The sequence below is a fragment of the Calypte anna genome, chromosome 3, assembly GCF_003957555.1.
Source record: "Calypte anna isolate BGI_N300 chromosome 3, bCalAnn1_v1.p, whole genome shotgun sequence".
Classification (NCBI taxonomy): domain Eukaryota; kingdom Metazoa; phylum Chordata; class Aves; order Apodiformes; family Trochilidae; genus Calypte; species Calypte anna.
The window spans coordinates 49,057,458-49,084,689 of NC_044246.1; the positions used below are offsets into that span (position 1 = coordinate 49,057,458).

General features: G+C 42.6%; 1 protein-coding gene across 4 annotated transcripts in view; it reads right to left on the reverse strand.

Annotated features, from left to right (window-relative positions):
- SPTBN1 (spectrin beta, non-erythrocytic 1) overlaps positions 1-23,461 on the reverse strand; it is a 128,935-nt gene extending 105,474 nt beyond the window's left edge. The window contains exons 1-2 of one of the 4 annotated variants that reach the window (XM_030446679.1): positions 22,921-22,978; positions 22,370-22,398 (exon numbers count right to left, since the gene is read on the reverse strand). The gene's annotated coding sequence lies outside the window, so the exon portion shown is untranslated. Of the gene's footprint in view, positions 1-17,262; positions 17,285-22,369; positions 22,399-22,920; positions 22,999-23,298 lie in introns of those variants that run through there. The other 3 variants (XM_030446678.1, XM_030446681.1, XM_030446682.1) reach the window with 3 other exon arrangements.
- Positions 23,462-27,232: the final 3,771 nt, after the last annotated feature.

Genomic DNA, 27,232 nt, shown 5'->3' on the forward strand with positions numbered 1-27,232 from the left:
CCGAACTAATCTGTCCTTATGTCAATATGGTCATATTTGATATACCTGCAATAAGAACAAAAAAACTTGTAAGAACTATAATGTGCTGCCAGTTTGCGGGCTATACGGAGTCCTCAGCCACAATAAACCACTTTTGATTCCTTGCCTGCTTCAAGATAGACATGATCAACTGAAGAAGAAAGAAAATCCCTGACTATTTCTTGTTGCTTACAGCAACAGCTTAGGGCCTATCCAAACCGAGCCAATCATCACACCACTTTCTTGAGTTAATGGTGCGAAACAAGATAATGTCAACATACTAAATACTAACCCTGAGGAGGGGCCATATCCCAAAGACTGAAGCACGGAGATGGAGAAGCTGGCTAGTTACAAGGCAGAAATAGAAGCCCAGTGAGTGGAAAGCAAATGAGTGCAGATCACTGCACTCAAAATGAGAGCACGTTTAATGTAGATACCTGAGATAACCCAGGTATTAACTCACTTTGCCACACAAGACATTCAAGTACAGGCTGTTACATTTGAAACGCAATTTCATAAATTATCCTGTAAAACAGCAGTGTTGTCTCTCACATCAGAAAAATAATTAAAAAAAAAAAAATCAAGAACCAGGATCTGGAATAGTTTAGAAAAATAACAATAGGAGGTATCTTTCATTCTTCTCTGGATCTTTTGAGTATGGCAGAGTGACAGAGTCATAAAGGAACACTTTTAGACAAATGGTAGATGTTTTTTATAGTTAAAAGTAAAAGCAAAGATTCTCACATATTTGAGACACCTGCAGATTTACAGTTAGAAAACCATACAGCCCTGAAGCCATAAGTGCTAATCCTAACCATTTTCCATCTAATGACTGTTTACTACGAAGTCCTTTAAAATGCCGGGCAGCTCTCCAGATCTCGCTTTCTCTTGCTCCTACACATTGCTCTAGACAGCCATCTTGGGTGAAGAAAACCCAAGGAGAATGCTCTCATCAGTCTTTTCAGGCTCTAAAAGCTTTCTGTCTCAAGGGGAATCCTGAGCTTTGTTTCACTTTCAAGGAGAAAATAAAATCTTTAAAAGTATTAACAAATATGAGAGAAGAAAAAACAAAACAGGAGAAGTTCTTTTTTGAAGGATTTCAAAGCTGCCATTGGTTTTAGTTTTAAAGGCAGTAGGACTAGTCCTGTAGCTGCTACTAAGAATAGATTTTAACATACTTTACCGATCCACCCCATTCATTCCTTTTAAAAATGGAACAATTACTTGTGCCCGAATATTCTACCTCTCCCTTTACTCAATCAGCTGTACTTTCACGTTACCCTGGTAGCCTGCATGCACCTGGAGAAAGCCCTGCTCTCATTACCAAAAATGCAGTGTAGCAGTTCGTTAGTGAACGTGCAACACTACTGCAGGCTTCCAGAGACCTCACAAGTTGAAGGAGAATTGCTGCTGATACTGTTTCCTAGGTGTCAGTGGCTCTCCACCCACCATGCAGCACACAAGAGTCTGCTATCAACAGTAAAAGCAAGAAATGACACAGAAAAGTGCAAGGAATGTTTTAACTGGTCCTGCTTCCCTTTGAAACAAGGATGTGAACAGGGATAAGACAGGCAGAAGACACAGCATCAAATCCTCAAGGGCACCTGCAGCTCCCAGAGAAAATCTCAAATGCAGAATGATTTTGACATGCCTGGCCTGAAAGTGTGCTGTATGTGAAGTTATAAACAACTTGTGCATTTTGTTACTGATTTGGAATTTTAAGCCATATTTAAAAACAGGCAATTTATCCTTCCTTGACACAGCTAAAATGTCTGTGTGCAGTATACACGGAAATCCAGGGTGATGCAGCAACAGGACCAACTGTTACTCATGTGGGGTGCAGCATGCACAGGATGCTGCAATTCCCCAAAAAACAGTGAGCCCCTTGCATTAATAATATGTCACCTGAATCACCAATAGATGGGAATGAACAGGACATACTCTGAGACCCTGAACTGGGCAAAATCTCTCCTCCCAGTGGACCTGTTAAAGCTCTCCTCCTCCAGACATGATAGAAAACGACAGTAGCTGTTACAGGAATATGGGAAAAAACAACAATTCAACCCAGGGCAATCAATATTGGAAATGAAATTTGTCAAGTCCATATTCAAATCAGGTCAACTGTAATTAAAGCATCCCGATTTGGAATAGCAAAACCAGAAAACGTCTGGATCAGTACATTTCTCAAAGTGAACATATTAATGGGAGTGTTTTGAAATGCATGATGCCCTAGTAAGAGGCTTTAATATAAACCTTGGGATTACACTATGTCAGCTCTTTTGATTATTATACTCTCCATTAAAAACCATGCACTGTGAAGACAATAAGAGGTTAAAATGGACCTAAAATCATTGCTTAACTCTTTCTCTCCCTAAAGATCCTGCTCCTAGTTTCTATCTATTCAACACTTAGTACTGCAGCTGGACAAAATGAAGAACTGAAGGGGGAATTTTATACCAACCATTTCTACTAGTGAGTCCATCAGCATCAGTACAACGTACAGAAAGAAGCCTCATAATTTCAACGGTGACAGCAAAATTGTCCCCTCTTACTTCTAGGATGATCTGCTTGGTTGACTCCATCTTAACACACTGCCTCACCACACAGTGATTCAGCCATTTTAATTCCTGAACGACTGGAGTTTGCTTTCCCTTCAGCATGGCACTGTGCATCAGGCTCAGCTGTCTTGACAGCACGAATCTCTCTGCACAAAGCACATGCAAGTGACGGGAATAATAAAAAAAAAAAAAATTAAGCAAGGCTAGGGGGGAGGTGGTGAGAGCTAAAGAACAGTAATGGGACTGAATACTTTAAAATGCAGCACTTTTAGGTTGTCCCTGGCTTCTCTTTCCAAACAGGCATCTCAAGAAAAACTCCACAATCTGGTTCTCTTGAGAGAGCAATGATGGAACAGACTGCATCTATGCTGCTTTTAATAAGAGCCCTGGAGAGAAAAACTCAAGATCCCAAGCTGCAGGAGTGAGCTGGCACACACCGAAAGAGAGCCTGAGTGTGCAGCCACTTGCAGGCAATGCAGACGTGGTGCAGCAGCAGCAGAGATAGGGTGCAAAGCTGTCAGCTTGCCAACACAACCTGCACAGGTAAGGCTCTCACTCTGAGCTCCTGAGCATCCCTCCTGCCCTGCTGAGGGGCCGGGGCTGCAGGTGGTGCGGCTGCAGGAGACAGTGCGGAGAGAGAGGTCTGCCTCTCTCCCAGAGAGCCCTCAGCAGCCACGGGATTTCTCAGTCCTGAAAATTTCCCTCTGCCTAAAAGCCAGCCACATCTCTGCGCAGAAGGCGGAGGCAGACGCGAACCATCAGGCAACGCCGCGGCGCGGTGTTTACGCAACCGCGTTAATGCCCGCAGCACAGGGAGCCAGCGCTGCCCGGGCTGGAGCTGCCCCCGCTCCGAGAGGAGCTGCCAGCAGAGTAACAGTGGCATTAGCAGCCTTTATAATCCTGGAGGACATTCGTCACCGCGTCAATTTGGTTCTGCAAAGATGTCAAAAGGAAAGGTTACCTGCAAAACTCAGGGTTTATTTTTGTCCTACTGCAATGGTGTTACTTGCAATCCTCCAGCATTTAGAAGGGACAACTTACACAGACTGGCTAAATGAAATAGAAAGGAAATAGTTCTTTTGGTCACCTCTGACATTCCACAAAACTAATGCAAGTTACAGGCAAACAGGATGGATCCTTTCCAGGGTAGCACTGGACCAACAAAAACCAAGAAGAATCTACACCACCCATTTCGGTGCTTGTTACTCTGCAAGTGCCTGAAGAAGAACAACCCCTTCATTCAGATACTGCATGTTAATACTGTACTCAGTAACTGCTGAAAAGGTGGTGTAGCTGTAAAAACACTCTGGCCAACCATGACAAAAAGAAACTTCTTCTGACTACTACGTTCTTGTTTACCAAATACCTTATAAAACTAGCATGAAAAACATGTTTATTACCTGAGTTACAAACATAACAGAAAAACAGACCAGAATTTTTTACTTAAGCTATCCAGAACAGACTGTAGAGGGTCAGACCCAAACAAGCCATATTTGACACAGATAGATTAGACAGATGGTACAGTATGGTATAAAGGGGATTTGTGCTTGCTTGTCTTTGATGAAGCTGAATTACTTAGGAACTGCAGACACAGAAGAGTTATGCTGGCTATTTTACAAAGATTTAACACCTAATAAAACTTCATACCATTCAAAATTATCATATGTTCTGTACAACAAAATAGAGACTTTTCAACATGTCAGTTGAAACTAGAGACAGTTTCGCAACTTAATTCTTCTTGCAACTTCTCAGAGCCTATTATGATGCATTTCAATATAAAACAGATATGAGCAGCATTTAGTGCTTAACTAGTGCTAATACTGCTCCAGAATCTTCTTGCAGCCTGTGAATTTATGCATGAACAGGGAAATCAAGTGAGAAGATGAAGAGAAATCGTAATTTAAAATAAAACCTCTCAGTTCCTGAAAGCTGCTGAAAGCCTCCAGCTTCAAAAACAAAGGCACTGGGCACAAGAGCCCAGGGTATTTAGCTGCTTCCTCCACCACTGGCTGCTACCAGACTCTCTGGACCCTGGGGCAGCATGAGATTAAAAGATATTAATTGCAGGGAGTACAGCAGGGGGTGAAATTCAAAATCACTATCACATTTCTGAAGACTGTCCAACCCTGAGCTGACAATGGGACCCCATATATACAGCAGTAACAGAAACACTGAACACAGATACTGGTTTAAAACAGGCCATTTTCCCTTATTATACCTTATTATTGTACCCTTATTTACCTACTGTAAACATGACGGGTCACACTCAGCCTCTGTGCAACTCTGTGGCCTTAACCATACTCATACCTGATGGGTTTGTTACATTAGGAGAGCTCTATTATCAAATAACAGCCCTAGATACAGCGATTCAAGGCATTCCTCCAACCTGGCCAAAACTGGAACAAACAAGTGTGGGTGTGGGTTGCAAAGAAGGAGGAAAATCTGGAGAGCAGGAAATTACAGAGAGCCTCAGACATTCTCTTCAATGGTTGCCAGCTATCACTTTATCTCCAAGACACATCCAACTAGATACCAGGACTGTCGTTTCATGAGACAAAAATTACTCTTTACTCACAGTCTCCTCCCAACACCAAAGGAGGAAATAATGGCATCATTTACCACTCCAGCCAAAGTGAGAGGAGGGTGCAAGTTCATATATACAGGTGTCAGTCAGGAGTAACCCAACCCAGGGAAAGGTATTAGCTAAAAAAAGAACAGTCATCATCAGTGGTCCAAAATGAGAGTCAGTTGTTTAGAGGAATAAATAAACAAGGCAGAGACAGTGGATTTGTGGAGATGGATAGTCAGGTTTTCATTTTGCCTCTCTGTTAGCATAAAACACTTCTTTTGTGTTTTTGCCACTAAGTGCTAGAAAAGCTCTATGTCTGGTTAGCTCCTGTTAACAGAAGGCCCAGCTGCTCGATATTGAGTGCCCCTTTGACACACACACTCTGAGCAGGTCAGAGTACAGAGCCCAACATCTGGGGAGAGACAGCAGTGACTGCACAGCCACAGCAGAAAAAAGAAATTAATTTATCCTTTCAACTGATGAGTTAAAAATTAGCCTCCTCATCATCATCTCTTTAGCAACAAATTAGCAGGAAATATAAAAAAATAATTATTTTACCCACCCACTCCCTCCAAAAAAAGTAATAATTTCTAAAATTCCTTACGGAACCTCATTTGAGACAGGACAGCACTGAAATTCAAAACTTGAGCAACTTTCTTTCCTGCAGCATAATGCCAGAAGCTTAATGTTTACAGGTGTTAGGCACCAACAACTGCCACCAAAATGAACTGGGTCTCCAATCTTCCATACCTAAGGCAAAACTGTCATCTCTCCTTTCATTAACCTGAACAGGGCAGTTTACAGCTGTTAGGTCTCCACCATTTAGTTTTCATTCTGGACCCCTCACCCCGCCACAGCTTTCTGAAGGTTTATGGAATTGGGGCAGAAAGAAGAGTGTTACTCTCTTCTCTGCAAGTCCACAAAAATTAGAGCCAATAAAAAAATAAAACCAACCAGTAGTTTTCACTGTGCCTCTTCTGAGAAAGCAGATACACTTGAAGCCAGGCCACAAAACATTCCCAGAAGAGAAGCTCAGAGTGTGAGCTAATGGGGCTATTCAGGAGTTCTCTAGCCCCATGAATGCTGCTAGGGCTTTTTTTTTTTTTTTCCCCATTTAGGGCATTTCCCCCAGATCACAAGGCACCTGCCTGTGCAATCCAGCCAGCACCCAAAATGTTGCACAAGCACAGGGCAGCGATGCTCTGAGCACAGCTCAAGGGCTGCCTGCTGCACAGTGCATTGCCCCATACCATCCTGTTCCTCAGCACAGACAGAAGGCTCTCAGCAGCAATTTTACTCAGATAATTTTCAGTTTTGCTCACCTTTACAAAGTTGGTCTTCATTTTAAGTCAATGACTTGGTAAGTCATTGCAGTCGTAAAAGTTATTTAATGAAAAGGCCACTGTTTGGCAAGCATCAGCTTGGCTTAGTGTTTAGGCTGCACCAAGCAAACTGGTATTTTACCAGTATTTGCCATTTTAGTGAACAAGTGAGGCTACTTCAGAATGGCCAGATGTCCTAGAAAACTCACCTTTACAAGAAGATTTTAAGGCCATCACAGAGATTGCAGTTGAAAAGAATGGGAAGACAGAAAAATAGCCTAGAAGCCAGGACACAGGGTTGAAGTACATGCCATGCAGGAACACAGAAGAGAACACAGCAGTACTTCCAAGATGGGTAACAGATATGTCTGTCTGACTTTGCAGAGCAGGTCTAAGATTTATGTGGGGCCCTTTGGTACCAGGGCATATTTGCTTGCCCAGTCATTTATTGGGTCTGCTCCTCTCACTATGATTGAATTACTATTCAGTAAAGAATAGATGGGAACTGATCCTAAATAAACATCCAGTGATCTGATTCATATTACTAAATAATTAGTGTTTGTCAATGAAAAATGAGCACTGAAGCCAAGGTCCCTTAAGTTATTTTAGATATTTTTTTCTCCTGTATACACTACACATCACTTTAAACATTCAAAAAGTCAAGACACTGGTGCAGCAACTTGGGCAAATACTGACAGGCTCCTGAGGACCACTGCTCATTTGTAGAGACCACGTGCCACCACATGCTTTCTCAAACATTTTGAAATGAAAGTAAAACTAAATAAAACTGAATTAGACAAAGTATACTGAGGACAAAAAACAGTGAAGCTGGTGCATTACAGGAGACATTAAGCTCTCTCACTGACAGAATAGAGAATGCACAACCTGCAAATGCATACTATCCAGAGCAGACACTGTTCAGCCATCTTCTTTTTCCATTATAACTAAAATGCAACACAGAAGAGAATAAAAATTAACTGATTCAGGAGTGGTTGCCTACGAGCATGTTTTATCCAGATAAAACCAGTGTCCAGAATTCAGTCTCCTCAGTACCATTACTCAAACAGTGTACTCAACCACTTGCCCAAGCAAGCACTAACATGGCATTAAAAGTACATCAACATGTGGGTATTAAAAATGGTTAACAGGATTCAAGTAAAGACATTTTGAGGAGATGCTGATGGTCCACAGGCTCTTTGCACAATGTACTGCACACAAACATTTCACACATATCTACACTCTTTTTAAAGACTAAATTTTACTGTGGTTACTAAAGGAAGGGCAGCTAATAATAAATTAATTCCTATATATATTCAAGCCAAAAAAGATATTTCTAGCATGAATGCAGACACGAGTGCTAGATCTGAAGGATCTAACACAAACCTAATGCAAATTTCCATGCTGAAATAATACCAGCTCCACTACATCAATAGTTCATTTGGTAAAGAGAAAAATTATTGGCTAATGTAGAAAGCCTGAAGAGCAACCAGAAGCCATTGTCACCCAGAAGCAAATTGCGTGGGCCAGGTGTATAACCAGTCATGACATTCCTTCCGCTCTTAAGAACATTCCCTGGTGTTTCAGCTGTGACTGAAATTCAGCCTGAGTGCACCCCTGTGGGTTTATGTGCTTTGGGCTTTTATTTTGGTTAGAGAGCAAGTTTGGTGAGTGTAAAGCTGTGATCAGAGAAATACGGCTTGGTGCCAGGGACAGGTGGGAGAACAGAGCAACCTTGGAGCACCTCCTAAAGGTGTGCAGCTCCGTGAGCAAGGCTGAAGTACTGTGATTGCCCTGTGGTAGGGACAGACAGGATGGGGACACTGAGCTTTACTGTGCCTCTTCACCTGACAGCACGACACCCAACCCAAAATGGCATTTCTCCTGGGGTAAAGCCAGGGCAACAAGCCCATGATGCCACAAAGAACAATGTCAAGAGACCAAATTCATTCTAGTTTTGCATTTCTGGGTGCACCCTGCCTGACTGTGAGCAATCTCCAGCTGGAAACTACCCATCCCCAGTGCCTCAGCAGCCTGCAGTGGCAGGGCAGGGGTGTTATGCACTCACCAGGGAGTGGGCAGGGTTGAGGCACAGGGCTGGGATGAGCCTTGACACTCCAGGGCCTTGGCAGTGAGCAGCTGGCCCCTCCCTGCCTCAGTTTCCCTGTTCCAGAGAAAGTGGAATGCCTGGCATGCTGGCAAAACCCTTTGTGCAAGACAGCTGGGAAATGGACAGCAAGTGCTCTGGTTGGCCATTGTGCAGCTGGGGACTGCAGGGAAACATCCTGCTCTAGTCTTCTCTAAGAGAAAAACACAAAGTTGGTAAATGAAATATAACTGCTAGTCTCCTCCCTACCCATGGAACCCAAACTAGAGAACAGAACAGAAAATAGGGTATCTTCTCACTTGCAACTTCAAAGACAGTTAGAACTGTACTCCTATCACTCACCTGGGCCAACAAGATTATATGCACAAATTAGATTTTCTTTCACAAGCAGATGACAGTTCAACTACTCATTTTGACCAACAACTCATTCTGTTGATAGCCTTTCTGGACATAATTTCCATGATAAAAGGTGTGCATTGTTTGCTTCCCTTCCCTGCCTCATAATTAAGGCAGTATTCTAGCCACATGACAAGTGTATTTTTTTTCCCCCTTTAAATACAAAGTGGTCTTTTCTACTTGTTTGTCCTCTATTTCACCCTAGAAAAATTCTCCTTTCCAATACAGCTTTTGTTGATGGCAAATTTAAGGAAGCTGTCTTGCTGCAATGGTATTTTGTTATTAAATTTTACATCAGCTAATGCACAAGAACACTCAGGGAAAAAAATAAACACCTGCCTTTCATTTGTGCATTCTCATAGCATGTGGGCTGAGGATATCAGCAGTCAGTGCACACATTTGAATTTGCCAACCCCTTGATCTTCCCACCAAGCTCAATCATTCCAATCGCACCCACCCTTGTCAGTGGCCTCCCAAAAGGCAATTAGTGGCTTGCTACAATTTTGAGTCCTCCTGCCACAAACACAGAGGGTTGAACCCACAGCCTGGAGAGGAGGCAGGTCTCTCACACTCCCTGCCAAGGGAGTATCACATCCAGGATCAGCCTTGACCTGATGAATTCTGTGAATGCAGTTTTCTATTTTAAATTAATACTTTTACTTTTGCATTCCTTTCTGGTTTGTTTTCTCCATTTGACTTTAGAGACTCTTCACTTTCTTTTGATCTACTTCCTGCTTCTTTCTTTCTCCCACTCACTTGTACTTTTTGTTCAACAATAACAACAGACTCCACTTGAAGAAACAGGAGTGAAGAAGCCTGGGCTCAGGGCCTCCATAGCTCAAGCCTTGGGAGTGAACCTTTGACACCCCGAATATTTAACTTGTCTGGTAAGACTAATGGAGGAATCTCTCTAATCACAGATATTTCAGATGCTGTAGAGAAGGCTTAATATTTGAATATGGGAACTGTAATAGCAGTTGTGAAAGGAATGACCTATTTTAAACAATACAATGTCTTTATGGATGACTTACAATTGTGGCACTGTAATACAGTGAGGGGCAGTCAAAGAAGAGACTGTGACACAAATTTGTGCATAAGGCTTGCACTTACCATGCTATTCTGGATTCTGCATGGAAACAGAGCTAGGAAAATTTATTGTTGTCTCCACTAGAAACCACTATGCAGCAAAAGCATAAAATTAGTAATTATGACAGCTTCTCAACACATTCAGCTACTCAAGGTAACCAGGTGCTACCCCAGGCTAAAGTTAAAAGCGGGGCTAAGAGTAGGCATACACTGCAGTGTGACTAACTGGGCCAATAGCTCCTTCCTTCTTCATCCCTCCACAGTCCTTGAAATTAAAAATACTTTAAAAAAATATATAAAACCACAACACAAACCCCACAGCTAAAATTGACTATAAGCTTGCATAATAATCCCCTCAGCTGCATTTCTTCTGTTTCTTGTTGGGTTTCTTTTTTGCTATGATACTCAAATTACAAAGGCTCCTCCCCCCTTTGTGTTGATGCTAGATAGCCTGTAGCCTTCACTCTGAAACAACTAATTCAGGAAGAAGCCCAGAAAGTTCTTCTTGTTTGGGTTTACCCCACAGAAAACACAACTTTTAAACAATACACTGTCAAACACAATTCTAACACTAATTATGCTGTTGACCGTCCAGATCAATGCCATTATCTCCCTGTAGCCCCCCATGAGGTTCTTTTGCATGGGTATCAGACTGCTGGCCAGGCTAGAGTACTGACAGACCAAGGATAATTCTTCATAGTCAGAGAGACCTGGGTCCACTGGCAATAAATAAACATCAACATGTGCCAAGTGCCAGTCATCCAAATACAAAGGATGCATCATTTCCCCAAACAAGTCACTTTTTCTAGAAATTGCCTCATCAGCCCCTGTGTGAGAAATCCACACCATAATGTCCTGATGCAGGGAACAGGGTGCTCTTCTCCAGCAACTCACATCATGTCTCCAAGACAGTGCTAAGGAGTAGCAAAGGATTTTCTACGTGATTCAGGGGAACAAATTCGTAAGGTGCAACAGTCCATTGCAGTGTATCAGCACAAAAACTGTTAGCATTTAGAAGGAAAAAACAGTAGACACCTAGCCTCAGATTTCTGATGCACTCTTAAGTCTTGACTTTAAAACTGTATTCTGCCCAGAGAACTAAAATGAATACTGCAATTTTTTCCCAGTACTTGTGTCTGAAAGGCAGCAAATCTGGAAGTGCTAAAACCACAGTCACTGCTGTTTCAGCACCCACCAATCTTCCATTTGGCACTTCCTGAAGGTGAACTGTGCCCTTCAGGCTGACTGCAGAAATGAGTTCCAGCACTCTGGAGAGAAATACCTTCATTTTCTAGGCAATAGTTAGTGAAAGTCAAAACCAGGATGGACAGATTTTTGAAAAGGAACAAAAATTTATGGTTCCTGATGACAACAAAATTGGTAAACTTTAATTTCAACAACATAACCAAAGAAATTATTTGTGTACAAAGCACTCCAGTCTGCTATTTTGCAAGGGCAATTCTGAGAAAAAAGAGTGGTACAGTTCAACACAGCTGGGTGGGGTTTTTTTTTTATTTGTTTGTTGGTTGGTTTTGGTTTTGCCTTTTTTTCACTATGCAGATAAATTAAATACTTTCTGTTTTGGGAAAACAAGATTGTAATTTAGAATTGGATCAAAACAGATGCGTTTGCCTTGTGCAATTGTAATTCCAGCAAGATCTTTAGGAACACTCACTGGGACCACAATCTACATTCCAAAAAAATGTGACTAGACAATTGCAACCATCCCAGCCGCAGTCCACTGCAGTGCCAGTGTTAGCACCTTGACATGAACATGTCATTGCTTGACAAAGCAGCTCATCCAGAATTAGAGTTCAGGATCTCAGTCTAATAACACAAAGCACAGGGAAAACCCACTGCAAAGCTAAAATTGTGGGTCTACCTTTGACATAGTCAGGAGGTCCAAGACTCTAATTTTACATAACAAAGAGTAAGTTCACCACTGCACTTGCCAGGTCCTAAGCTCCTCTGCCAAACCAGGCCCATGGACATAAGGTTCAGACACAAGAATAGTAAGTACAATCTAATACCAACACACACTTTCCCTCAAGACCTATAAAGTTTATACCGCAAACAGTCTGACCAGAGTGTGAACCACTCTGAGGCACCAAGCAAATTCAAAATATGGCTTATTACAGTAACATTTGCATAATTGTTATTTATATGTATTATAAGCATAATCATAGTTTCTGGACAGCTATCTCAAGGTGCATTGCCCATCTCTTTAATCCTATAATAACATCCTTGGAATGCAATTTCGAAATTCCCCTCTGATAAAGTAATCATGCTGCCTGCAAAGTGACTGTTACTCAACATTCACTACCATCAAGGATTCTAGTATTTTAAAACTGCAACATTTTGATCAAGCCACAAAACAGAACATTAAAAATGTATTAGTTATTTCTCTCCTTGGTTTATATGTTTGCAGGTCTTCCTTATCTCTTTAGAGTACCAGTAATATTACGGCCAAGCTACTAAATATCAAAAAAATATTTTGATATGCAATTATATAAAAAACCACAAAACTTTTAACAGTAAGATTGCTACAGGTGCCAATCTAACCGAGGTTGCTGAAAATTAATTTCAGGCCCAAAGCTCTTTCATGGCTCCTTGGTGTCCTGTCACAGTTCATGACAACCAGAAGTTAAAAATGCAAACAGCTGTACTACCATTACAGGCACCCTGCAATAATATGAACAAGCTGCTCTGCAAATTGTTCTTAAGGTAACATGTAGGTTCATCACCCCGTGCCAAGAATCTGTGGAACTTTGTGACTCTCTGAACCCCCACAGCAAGCTGAGCCACTGCGACCCCAAGTGATTCACATTGTTTTCTGCTACTCAGCAACAGCTGTAGAAATATCTCTACAATGGTTGGCACCAACTCCGTGCTCCACCTATCACTGGTATGTCCATGTGGTCCTCACCTGTCAGCAGACACTTTCAGCAAACAGACCATTAGGACTTCATGGTGTTTCTTTTCCACTTGTTTAGAAGAGGATCCTAGCTAGAGAAATCAAACTTCTGGTTTACCTCAGCCTATCAGAAATAAATATCTAACCAAGCATCCCTAGATCAGCACATCTAAAAGCTGATCTTTGTTAAACACACTTCAAAAGCATAACCTCACTCAGGATTACTACCCGATTAGGATTATGTAGACCAGAAACACATATAAGATAAGAGCTATGTGCTCCCTATCACTCACACCTGCCCACAAAGAGGCACCATCATCCTTGGCTCCCCGAGTTTTCTCCAGCATTCTGGTATCTTTTCATATTTCTTACAATGCTTAAGTTTCCATTGTGGTTCAGAAATGTAACGGAGTAACACAAAACTATCTCAGATAGATTCTTCTGCATCTTTTAATATGAGGATGATTTAAAACCTCAAGCCACAGGCTGTGATGATGTACATCAGCACTGCTTCACATGCTGGGATGCAGCTATGTAACTGGGCACAACTGGAGACTCAGATCCTCCACTCTTAAGCATAGCAGAGAAAGAAGAATCATAATATTGCAATAAAAATAACCACAGAAGATCCCCTTTTTTCTTATTCAACAAAGGGAAGAATGCAGTTGAGGGTCGCATTCCTACTGGGGTAGAGAGTAGAGCACATTATTATATTATGGGCACTTCAACACTTTTCTGGGGAAATGTCTTTAAATTCTTTGTAGTATATGTTTAAATCAAAGTCATCTTATTCTTGTTTGTCTAGCATACAATGGGAAAAGATGTCAAAATAACCTACTTCTCCCACCTTTAAGGTCCTCAGAGCAATTTAGTGTATCATTAGCCATTACATTTCTCATATAAACCGTGCAGTTACTGGAAATCTTTATGCTCCCTAATACATCAAGATAATCTGAAGGTGTGCAAGACTGAAGAAGGCAAAGGTCAGTAAAACTCTCTTGGATTGCATTTTGTCACTTTACCCCTATTTAGCCTTCTGCTGGCTTTTACACAAGAATCACTCCTCAGAGCCAGACCCTGACCAGCAATAAAGCTACTTTATGCACTCCAGTGATAGGAAGCTGCAAAGCTGGCTTAATGGGCCAGCTGGGGTCAGGGAACCTCCCCATGGAGCAGAGCGGGTCTATCTGCAATGCCACATCCTCTCCAAAAACAAGCTTGGGAACAGAACCACTATGCCCCACTTTATCCTGAGCCAGTGCAACAGCCTTCCTTTCCCTATGCATTGTCAATCTGTGTAACATAAAGCAGCCCTGCAGCTGCTGCTGTGCAACAGGCTAAATAAGTCTCTTCATTTAGAGAAGCTCAGGGATTGCAGCACAGGGGACATAAAACTGCCCTTCTCCAAACACAGGCGTTGAGGACCAAATACCTGGGGACAGAGATTTCATTTCATTTCTGGGACAGGCACAATGCAAGAGTTACATCTGGCGGTCCTGACGAGCTACAGTGATCCCAGGCTAGTAGGACAGACCAGAAACTGACAGATACTTTTACACAAATGAAGTAATCCATTTGCCTTTTAAAAAGTGCAGCTCATCATCATCTTCCCAAAATCTGCATTGCACTAGAAGGTCATGCCTTGCAGTACACCAGACTTTTTGTTCATTATTCCTTAACATTTCCACTTTGATTTTTGCTTTTACCAAGCTCTTTGCCCAGATCCCTGCAACAATGCAAACACACATCCAGGGAGCAGTTATTTCAATCTGTACTTCCCTGTAGAGCAGATTCACGCCAGGGCTAAACACAACCACCTGCTGACTCAGTATATTACAACCTTGCTCTGAATGATAGTCCCAGCCCCCGCACTTTCCTCACACTATCCCATTTAGAAACTAACTCATCCTCTTTCTGTAAGAAACTAATTCAGACACCACAGGTTTTAAGTTTAAATGGCTTATGCCAATGACTAAAGCTGCACAATCAGATTCTTCTGTTGACAAATTTGACACACAGCCGAAAATCAAATTTGCTTATTTTTTACCCTTAAACAAAACCATATACTGCCTGAAGTGGTAAACCACTGCTCATTTTAATATCCAAATAGTGATTCCTTGCATCCAGTGTCTTGTGCCAAAATCCCACCGCTGACAACCAGTCCAGGCATGTCTGAGGCCACTGAGCTGATTCATCTCTGCCTGGATACTTCCAGACATTTCAAGACTAATTCAAAAATACTACTACTAATCTACATACTCATCTCATTTTGCATTCAGATAACAATGAAGTTTATATCAACAGCTTTCAATAAGCTGGGACTGCGGGGTCTGTGCTTCACTTACATGGATTTAATAAAGATTTTTTGGTTTTTACCTGCAGCCCTGTCCAGCCTTCAGCTAAAGACTTGAGAGGGACCTAAACTTTCTTAAGATGCAAACAGAATATATTCAAGTAAATAAGGGTCCCTCCGAACTCTCAGACAATACTCCATTTTTAGGAAAGAATTTTGTGCTAAAATGAGGTAAGCGATAACTTTCCAGATCTTCTCTTATCCAGAGTACTATTTTAGGGACAGTGTGACTGCATATGCGCTTGTCGCATAGTCCTGCTTCCAATCTCCTGGCAGATCCCCAGCACATTCCAGTATTTAATGCACAACGTTTGCTGGGATGCAGTCCCACTTATCTCCCAGACACATTGACTAAGACTTTCCCACATAAACTGACCCACTGAGGTCACTCAGTACAGCCTTCAAATGAAAAAAAAAAAAAAAAAAAAATCAGGAAAAGCTTTTGTAATGCCAAAAATACAAAGAGAGTATAATACAACAGGCTTCAGTGTTTGTTTTACAAAAACTTGAAGACTGCAAGACAGATTTTCAGCTGATGCATACCAGCATATCTTCACCAAAGTCAACCAGATTTTTTTCAGGCTTAGCATCTCACCTCCTAAAAGCAATTAAAATGACAATAAGAATATATTACTCTAAAAAAGGGTTGAAAAGGAAACATGCTAGCAAGTTATCCATCGATTGTGACTATGATGAAAATGTAGAGAAGTATTCATAATATTACATGCAGAAAAAGGTCACAATGTTTAAAGCAAATGTCAAACTAAGCTATCTTAAACCAACTAGGCTATCTTTACTACATATGGACTCTACATGAGAAAGAAAACCTGTTGTCCTAAGATGAACTGCAGAACAGTAGTATAAAAGCCCAATTCTTCCCCAGCTGACCATCTCTGAGTCAGGTTGACTGAAGGACCATTTAAATTTGAAGAGATAGGGAGAACATACACTTTTTGAAGGTTCAGACACCCAAAATCCCATGTAAGCTGCTCAACTCATTTGCTTTCATATTTTGTATGGTGCAAGTGACAGAGCAGGAAACAAGAACACTCAATTTTCCCGACTTCCTCACCAGACGCCCTCATGATGCAGGGGCTAGTAAAGGGGTTTTGATAGCAGATTCTCCCATATCAAAAAGCTGACTTCCATAAGGCAGATTAAGGCCCAAAGTACCCTTGCAATAGCACAGAGGCCAGTGAGAAGCAAAACTGCTTTCTCCAAGCACAGACTAGAATGATTAGCTTCATGCTGCATTCCAGTGTTGCTATAAATGTATTTGCCACTAGCACACTGGAGCCACAAGCTACCCACCAGTGCAAAGCTGTCGTCTACAGAGACTGGCTATAGATCACTCTTAAACAGTCTAATTAAATATTTGTTTACAAAGAGAAAAGTCAGTGAAAACCCTTGGGAAGAAAATCTCATCATTAGTTTAGCTGCAGACAAAGGCCAACACTTTCAAACTCAGACACACAAACTAAAACCTGTGGGTGTTACAATAAATTTAACTACATTAATTTAGATACAGCAGGCTGCACCTTTTCCCTTCTAAGCCTAAAGAAATAAAATGACTGGAGGAGATACTTGCTATAATTAGCTGGAGTATGTGTGGTGTCTAGACAATAAGCAAAACTGATTTCGTGAATGGGAAAAAATAAGTATTTGGTCATAATGCACAAAACTGTGTTTTCTAACCTGTGCTACCCACTATAGTCACACAAATCAACCCCACTGTAAATCAGGCTCTGGACCTGCCCAGCCAGCACTCACAGTGCCATAAGAAATAATATATATTGACAGCTTTCTTGCCCTTTCAAACACAAGGCTCCCTTTTATTGCGTAGAAGAAAGAATCAAAAGCAGATACTCCATGCCATTCTACAATCAATCAATCAATCAAGAAAACGATAGGATTAACTCAGATCAAATGGCAGTTAACTTACAATAACAAAAAATGCAGATCTGGATTACTGCTTGCTGGTAAGAAGTCCCAACGACGCCCTGTAGATGATCTTCACCATGTATGCAGGACTGCAACACTACTGGGGGCTGAATCCCACAGTGAAGATTAAAAACCTCCCAGAGACGCGTGTTGGTCTGGCTTGGGAGAAATTTCTTCCAAGTATCAAATTCGGCAGTTGGCATAACCTTAAAATGACAGAGCCAGGCTTCCCAGAGGAGCCTCTGCGTCACCTCAGAGAACCTCCCCCCCAGCTCACTGCCTCATCCCAGCCAGGCCCCAGCATCTAACACCTCTAAGGAAGAGGAAAAGTAGAAAATAAAACTCAGGGGTGTGGAGTAATCCTTTCTAACCACTACAAGCAACCACCCAAAGCCCTGAATCTTGAGATTTTAGCACAGTCATTAACTTGTTACCCCCACATGTGCTGCTGTGTTTTAAGAAAGCTTAAGGAAACCTTTAAAAAAAGGCAAAACTACAAGTCTGTAGTCCCTATGGATTAAGGGCAGGAAGGATGACAACAGCCATTCAAACACTTTCTGTACTGCACACATAAAACATAGCCAGCTTGATAAGCCAAGTGTTTACTCCATATGCACCAACCTATGTGCCACTCAAATATGCAGGCAATGTAGCAGTTGCTCTGCTTCCTTCAGGTTTGCATATCTTTATCTCTGATTACATCTTCCAGCAGCTAAACTAGACCCTCTTAACTATGTGTACAATTACATACCTTCACACAGCCAATATATTTCTTATCCCCTCCTATAGATCCATTTACACCAAGGACTAGCAACTGCCACCCTGACTCAAGCCCATTTCAGGGATCATTCCCCACTCTCTCAACTGCATCGAGTCATGAGTAACAACAAAACCAGATCCTGCAGTAACTCCAGTAAAACTGAGCTGTCAACCAATCCCTATTCTTTTCTTGCAAACAAACAAAAAGAAAAAAACACCCTTTGATACTTCTTCTTTGCAAGACTTCTTCAATGGCAAGTCCACATTTCCCCAATTACTTGCAGAAGCATTCCTGTTTAATCTTCTTACAACTATACTAACTCCAAGCAGTATAGCTTTAACAGAGGAGAAAGTTTCCTCTTGTGTGCAGGATGCTGGAGATGTGTGCACAGAACCAGAAGACACCCAAGACCATCATTCCTGAATGCATTTCACAGACCAGAGGCCAATCCCTCAGCAGATGTAACTTCAGATTCTGGCTAACTCTTCCAAAAAGAGAACAGCATACATTCAGAAACCCAGTAAAAAGAAAAGCTACTTAATTTGGAACATTTACCTGTGAACAGTTTCATAGCAGTATATTTTTAGAGCTACGAGCAGGGTACTAATGACACACCTCTCCCATTCCAACAGCATGACGGGTATGACCAGTCGGTCTATTCGTAGTATCTAACAGGTGTGTGTTAGCATCTGTTGGCACAAGATGTCCATGCTGAGTGGCTCCTTTGTTTGGTTCTGGCTGGCCCTCCTGTGAGGGGCTTCTGAATAAACCAACATACCACTTCTTTGTAAAATTCTAATGTTTACCACATTCAAAACATTGTGAAATAGAAACAACTGCACAACAGAAGATGCTTCTCTGGCAGTAGTGGTGACATGAAAAAGAGATTCCTGGTGTGCTAAAAAACCCATGCAGCTCGAAAAAGAATTCATGCAATATATAAAGAAAACAGGAGGGGGGTGTGAAAAGACCTAAAAATGTAAGCACATTATAATTTTTTCAACATACAAGAAAAAAAAAACTTTACACAAACAAGGCTGAACTGATGAAATGGCTGAAATGGTACTGAAGTTCAAGACAGTCCTCAACCTTAATCTGTCCTTGACAATAACAGGTATACAATCCCTAAACACAAAGGTTATGGACCTATATATATGTATATATTTTCCTAATCACATATATTTTGCTACCAGTAGAACTAACACCTTCAGACACAATCCCACTCTCCCTGGCCATCTTTCTCAAATAGCTATAAAATTTGCTAAGAACTCAACCGTGAACTAATACATACAGAAGTTTTTTTCCTTGTAAAACTCGGCTTTTTAATGAGGAAAGGACAGTGAAAAAATGTGTTTGGGGTTAACAATCCCTGAAAAAGAAATAGAGCTAGAGAAAAGAGAAGAAAAATACCTGGCTCAATATACAGAATTGATCACTTGGTTATAGCTGTTAAGTTTGAGATCTACTAAGCATAAGAAAAATTCCTTGCATGTAATAACTCTGTAACCCTGTTTTCATTAAGGAAAGCAAAGCCCTGAAAGGTCCAGCTGTAACTGCTGCAACACTGTACTCGTGTTCATTAAAAAAACAAATTCACAACAGATCATTTTAAGAGTAATAATAAAAATCTGACAAATGAAAACCATATGTGGAAAAAAAATAACACTGGGGAAGGCAGTCTTCAATGCAGTTTCCCTGCAGTACACTGACTGTACCTTGGTGCCATTTGATGGTACACACATTTCAGTTCCAACACTTGCTTCACCAAGAGCATTAGTTGGTGATAACCATCAAACACAAGATGACTTCTAAGGTATAAGCACACTAGAAAGCAAGAGAAGACAACTAGACTTTCACATTTAATATTTTTAGGCCAGATTCCCACTGTTTTAGTTTGGAAAAGGTGCCATCAGCTCAAGCAGAGAGAAAGGTCCAACATAGGGGCAAACTCCCCAGCTACATCAGATGGGAACAGGAGCAAGCCCAAGGTGCAAGCTCATATGTCAGAAAAGCCTTGTGTGGCTTTCCATGGTTTAGATCATGAAGCAGTGGCCTGACCCCATCAGAAGTTTCCACAGCATGGTGTGCAATCATAGCCTCCACTGCTCTGCTTCACCAGCCCCTTTTTCAACTGAGAGTCAAAGTGTTCCAAGAGCTCACTGGTGGCTCCTCACTCTGACATAAGACCCTCTGGTTCCTGTAGCCTGATGTCCTGGTTTGCAGAGGTTTCCCTAGAATGATGGAATGGCAAGCAGGAGACCTGCAGTCAGAGAATGCCAGCCTGGACTGGATTTAGGAGCTGACTCATGGGTAATAGATAGTGATAAACCATTGTACTGGTTTTTAACTCATGCCCAGATCAGATGACTAAGGAATTTAGGTGCCTATAGAGATTAACTGTATAAATAACTTTTGCAGTCCAAGCCTGAAACATCTGCACAAATAGACCTTCTCATTTATGTTCCACAAAATATGTCCAGATACTCCTGGTGCTTATTTTACAAGTAATCCAACTACATATATTAAATCCTGTGACTGACCCACATTAAAAATAAATCCTTAGTCAGGTGATGTAATATAAATGAGCATTACAGGCCCACCCAACAAAGGGGTTTTAACTGATTAGATTTTATATCTGTTGAAGGAACAACAAAATATCTTTAATAAAATGGTTTGGTACATCTAGTTAAACGGAGCTGTCTATGAGACAGGCAGCAGTGCTTTGGTCTCCATACATGTAGCATGAACACTTTGCCCTCTCTCTGTTCCACTTTTGTGTGCAGGCAGAGTTCAGGAATGCACAGTAATTCCAAAAGCTGCAGGATTCACGCCACCATAGGGATGAAACAGCATCTGAAACGCTTTTTGCCACATAACTGCTGCAAGCTCCTATTTCATCCAAAAATGCTGCATCCTGCTTTAGTGAATATCATTTACTGCACTTAACCTGCATTAGAGAAAAATGCAAAATGGGCTACTGTTCCATAACCTGACCTCTTTTTTAGTACCAGGTTTATGCTGCTACACAAATTAACAAAATATTCCCCACCTATTTTATTTATTGCCTACCTAGCACTGGTTGTGAAGCATTAGTGAGACCACTAATCCATCCTAATAGCCCTACAACCATTGCTAAGTCATGTAGGCATCACAATAGCTATTGCTGTTTTACTGAGAAACAGTGAGAAGAAAAAAAGAATGCCAATGGATAATCACAAATCACATCTAGCTGCCATTATCCACTCCTCCTGGCTCTTTATCCTACACCTTTTTCACCTCCCATCTCTTCCTCCAGAGGCTTCTGAGTATATGCAGGTCCTTCTAGCAGGTATTTCCTGCAATGGCCTGAGGAGTCACAGTCTCCCTTGACATTTTCACATGACTGACATCTCTTTGAATACATTACTCTCCATGACCTGCCTCTATAATCCTTAGACTGGGGAGCATTGTTCCCCAAGATGTCTTTCAGCACAATACATTTACAGGGCTGAGTGAATAACAGTATTTTTTCCAAACTAGCTAGACAGCTCAATAAGCAGCTTTCATAATATTTCTATCCTATCAATAAAGGTCAAAGGCTGTACTGAATGCTTGGATCTTGATAGTTTATTCCCTCTTACAGTAATCCTGCTTCTGCTTTAAAACATTTAGCATTTTTACCTGTGAACAACGTTAAGTAAGTATAACCTAGAAATACAGATCCCTACTCATCTTGTTTACAGACAAATGCAATTTTACTCACAACTAAAGAAATCAAAATTACAAATTCAATTGCTCACTCTAGTTTTGCTTTATCATGACAACAGCAGAAGAATCAGCCCTAAGAGAGCCATCTAAATAAAACATCAGACCCCAGTGCTGTGAATCAAGATTATTCAGAGCTGCTGCAGTCTGACAGTATCTAGCAGAAGTCTGCCATTTTTTTTTTTTTTCTGTGTTATACCAGGCCTATGTTCATCCAACTGCAAGAGCTCTCCAGGATGTATAATGAAATCAAATCCATGCATTACGCCCTTTAACTGTGCATTCCCTTAAGGAATGCAAGCATCTATAAAAGCAGCGGATGAAAGCAATCAAAGCAACGCATCCTATTACCGCGGAAGGCAAAGGCCACTCCGCATCGGTGTTATTCCCCGGCACTCCCAGGGCACAAAGCACCGCAGCGGGTAGACCTGACAGCCGGCGGCGGGGACACACAGATACATACGTGCATACATACGTACATACATATATACACATACACACACACACACACATATATATATACATCACCCTAATGAAACGGCCGCCACCCCCCCCCTCCATTCCCGCACCCGCCCGCCGCAGCCCCGCACCCCGCCCCACACACCGGCTCCCGCAGCGGCCTCCGCTCCGCGGCTACAGAGGAAAAAAGAAAGAAAAAAATAAAATAAAAAATACCAATAATTTTTAAAATCACATATATTTAAAACAAAACAATCGGAGCAGCAGGGGTCTCCCGGCGCAGCGCGCACCCGCTGCTCTCCGCACCGCGGCGGGGCGTGCGGCTGCGCGGCGGAGGCGGCACCGGCGAGGGAGGGCGGGCAGGGGCGGCGGCCGCGGCCCCCTGGGAGAGGCCGGACCGGGGCCGCCGCAGGGTGGGGCGGGGAGGCTCCGCGCCCTGACAGCCCGCCGGGGCCGAGAGGGGCCAAGCCCTGCTCTCGAACGCTGAGCTGGGAGCGGAGGGGGACAGGCCGCGCCCAGCCCCGGGCCGCGCTGCTCCGGGGCCGCCGCCCGCCCTCCTCGGCCCGGGGAGAGGTTGCGGTGAGGCTGCGGGAGCCGCCCGTGGTCACCGCCTCGGTGAGCCCGCCGTACACAGACACGCACATCCACACCCATCGCCCGGGAAGCAGAGGTCTCTCACGGCCCTGCCGCCCCTACCTCTCTGCTGCCTGGGCGGCAGCTCTCCCTGCTCGGCGGCGGCTGCGGCGGCTGCAGCGGCGGTGGCGGGGAGTGACCGGCGGCACCGGCGGCGCCCGCAGCCCCCGCGGCGCTGCGCTGCGCTCCGCCCGCCCGGCCGCGGCGGCTGCGAGGGGCGAGGGGCGGAGACAGCGCGGCGGGGCGGGGGCCCAGCGCAGCCCCCGCGCCCTTTTCCTTCTTCCCTTCCTCCCTTCCTCCCTCTTTTCCCTGCGGAGACAGCGAGCAGTCGCTCTGCGGCCCGGGGAGCTCGGCCCGGCGGCGGCAGGTGTCTCCGGCTCCCCCGGTAAGGACGCGCAGTGTCCGGGGGTACGGGGGCGGGGGGGGGTCCCTCTACCTCACCTGGTGCTGCTGGTGGAGCCTTGCTCTGCCTTCACCTCCAGATCTTCCCCCTCTGTGCAGCAGCTTCCCAGCAGGCCTTCGCCCACAGCCTCCCTGGAATGTTATCCACCGCTGCCTGCTGCTCGCAGCTGTTCTTCCCTTTCCTTACATTTATTTGGTTATTGGGTCTCCCTAGACTTCATGCTCCTCCTCCTCTGACACCCTCTCCTATCGCGAAGACAATGTTGGCTCACCCCCAGCATCCATTTCCTCTAGTGCTGCTGTTCTCCTGCTGCTCCTAGTGGAAATCCCATCCTGGGTTTGACTTCCTCCACGACACATTCATCCTCTCCCACTTCAGTCCTGACACCCTCCTACATAAACACCCCTTTGCCAGTATCACCTAATCCCCTGAATCTCAACCCCAGCTGCCCTTCTGTCACACTTCCCCTCCTCTTTCTCTGGGTAGGATTTTGCCTGTCTTCCTGGAGAAAATAGCTAGCTGTGCCTTTCCTCCTTCCCCATGCCCCTTTGCCATCCAAGTACAGAGCAAACATTTCTGCTCCAGATTTCCTTTGCTAACCCTAGCCCCTCTGCTTCCATAAGTGTCCGTGTCCTTTTCATGCCTATTCTTGTTCCCTCTTGTCTGCTGTCCCTAAGCTCTCACTTGCAGTACAGCTATAGACTGGTGTTATCCATCTTTTTCATTAAAAAAATCCAACAAACCACCGTTGGTTTAATTTGTCTCATTAGCTATCATTGTCTCCCACTTTTGATCCCCATACTCGCTCCTAACACACAATTTAACTGCTATCTGGAGTTCCTCTCCTCTGTGCCTATCTTAAAATTCCTCATATATGGGTCCTTGCCCCTTCACACTTGGCTGCTTTGCCAAAATTTCTAATATCCACTTCCTGGCATAATCTTGGGGATATTGTTTCATTTCCAGCCTGTCAAAATTATCAGCCTGGCACTTTTTGAGATTTTATTTTCCTTTGGTTTCCAAGACTGCCCCTTCAGAGTCATCTCCTTACTGCTCCTTCAGTGCATCCTCCTCATACTTCTGATTTCCAGTGAGAGTCCAAAAGGACTTAATAATACAAACATGTCTGGAAAAATAAGATCATCAAGTCCAACTGTAAATCTGTCGTTCCCTATCTACTTATTGTAAGTTGAGCTCACCCCATAAAATATAATCATGAAACATATATATAGTATAAACATTCAGTAACAGTCTCTCTGGGATCTACCTTTTTGTTTTGAAGATTCTGCACTCTTACATGCTAAAATATCTAAAACAGAACATTTGTGTTCTTTATCTATACAGCATCTTGGACAATAAGAGCCCAATAAGAGGGTGTCCAGATAGATACCAGAAGGTGTTTCTTTGTAATGTAAATGGTAGTAAAGAGGTATTTAACAACAATGATAATTCCAAGCAAAACACTTCTTAACCAAAAGGACAAGCCAAAGCTTCAATCTCTTTTAAAAGTTACATACACAGAGAAAAGAAAAATAAAGTTTCTCCCAGAGACTGATACTGAAATTAGCTGGAACATCTCCAAGACATCTCCAAGACTGCTCCTGACCAACAGGATCACTAAATCTGACACACATACCATGGTGTCTTTATTATGTACATTATATATTAAAATACATTGCAAAAAAAAATTCTATTAACCCAGCTAGGTTATGCTCTTTGAAAAAGCTGAATAATTTGGTTGTGAATCATAAAAACTAGCAAATGTCTAAGTGTATGTATCCTCTCACATTTCAGGCTTTGAAGGATAAAACTTCTCAGATTTTTGGTCCAGCATAGGTGTTGCTTTTACTTTAGCCATTAGTAATAGGAACTCAGATAACTGTGTGCATAAGTATAGAAGTAAAAAGACATATATATACTGAAAGGCTAGGATACTAAGAAATATCAGGGGGGGAAAATCATCCTTCACTCAACTATTAATATCTCCCAAACAAGTAGGCAGGAAAAGAGATCGTAACATATGGGAGTGAGCAAGAGCATCCAGTGTATTTTAAGATTCTGCCTGCCTTAACCCACATATCTCAAAAATGGGTGGGCCATTGATTGTCATGGAAATAACTGGGTAGGAATGAATGCCTGAAGAAGCAAGAACCAGAACAGCAGGGGCGTTGTGGGCTCCAACCAGTTATCCCAGTTACTGACAGTCATTTTCTTCTTTAAAAAGAGCCCCCATTTTGTAAAGAATGTGTCAGGTACAAACATTTTGCCACTGCTGAGTGAAAACAGCATCTCCAGGTTTGAAAGAGAGGATGCCATTTTCAAGTTAAAAATTTACTGCAAATATTTGTTAATATTTTTAGAGTGAAGCTTCAGCTCACGGGGTTAGAAAGCCAAAATATTCAACTTCGTGACAATTAAGGTGGGAATACTTTCAAGTTAAAATACCAGCACTTCCTAATCCCAGCAAGTAAACATAGACAAACAGGTTGTTCACACTGAGGGCCACATTCCCACTCCTTTAACCAAACTGAAAAGATTTGTATCAATGGCCATAATAGAAACTCTTGTTAAATGAAGTGGAAAGGATCAGCAAAGCAATGTTGGGTGAAGTTACACCTCTTCTGCCCATTGCTTTGTAGTCCCATTGCTTGGGAGTCTGAGGTGCCTTTTTTCTCTCATACATTTTGTCCATGCTGCCATGGATTTCTTACTGTTTTTTTTTTTTTCCTTTTGTAAATATACTAAGCCACTGTGCTCAATATTATTGTCTCGTTGCTGTTGTGCAGAAATATACCCATATGCATATTAACACCTTCACCAAGAGGAAAACACTATGCAGGTGTGTAAAGGTAAACACATTCCAAAATCGCTGAAAGATAATTTTAAAATAAATTAGAGTTTAAATAATGTGATACATTGTCCAAATCAAATCAAAATAATTCAGTGTAGAAGTTTTACTCTTCTTAGCATCTAAAGTATTTCAGTTATCTTTGTGTAAACTGAAATTGCAAGAGGGTATTTTCAAGCTGATGCCAAAGCAACATATCTAGAGTAGGTATTAAGAGTCACAATTGCTAAGGCAATACTGAAACTAGAAAACTTCTGGTGGTAATATCCAAAATGACAGAGGAAATGCACTTAGAGAAATTCATACTGCAAGAAGAAATGCCTTGCTACACCATGAAACTGAAAAAGCATTGTGGCATCAGAGAGTTCCAGTTACACAGGTTCACAGCATGACTGAAAAGGGAGATCCATTCCTCCCACCAGGCACACCTTCCCTCCACCCCTACTGCCTAGTTTTAAACACACAGCGAGGCTCAAAGGCACAAATCTAGACTAAGTGCCTTGACTAGTGCTTTGTCTCACAGCAGACTCGGACAAGATCTTGAGCAGAAAATCAAAGATGGGCAAGTCTGCCTAAAGGAAAAATGCCTACCTTCCTCACTAGCTCATCTGGGAGCATGGTGGCTTCTCTTATAACTCTTCTTTCTTCTCATTATCTCAGGAACACCCAGCTCTGGGCTACACCCTTAACTTTGGTAATACGTTGTAGCAACGCTTTCCCTGTGATCTATTTACCACTATATTTCTGTTTCCCAACAGTCATTGCAAACAGAAACATGTTAGAGCCTCACACCTTGGTTCTTTGTAAATACCCCTACTGCTTTGTGTCTACTGCAGGATTTGTTCTTAGCCATTTTCTCTACCAACACCTCCCATGAACTTAGGGTCTGCTTCTCAATGTGCCCAATATACCAAACCCTGGAAAATTACTAAAGGACAGGGCACTTACAAAAGCCTTGTCCAGTTGCTGTTTCCTTCCCACGCCACCAGAGTCAGCAGTGGAAATGCTGACAGTGTGAAGAAAAGATGGCTTTCCTGCTCTCTGTGCCAGCATCATGGCAATCTCCAGCGTCCGGGAGGAGCCCTGGCAGGAGTCCTGCTGCTGGGCCTGCAGCACTATGGAGG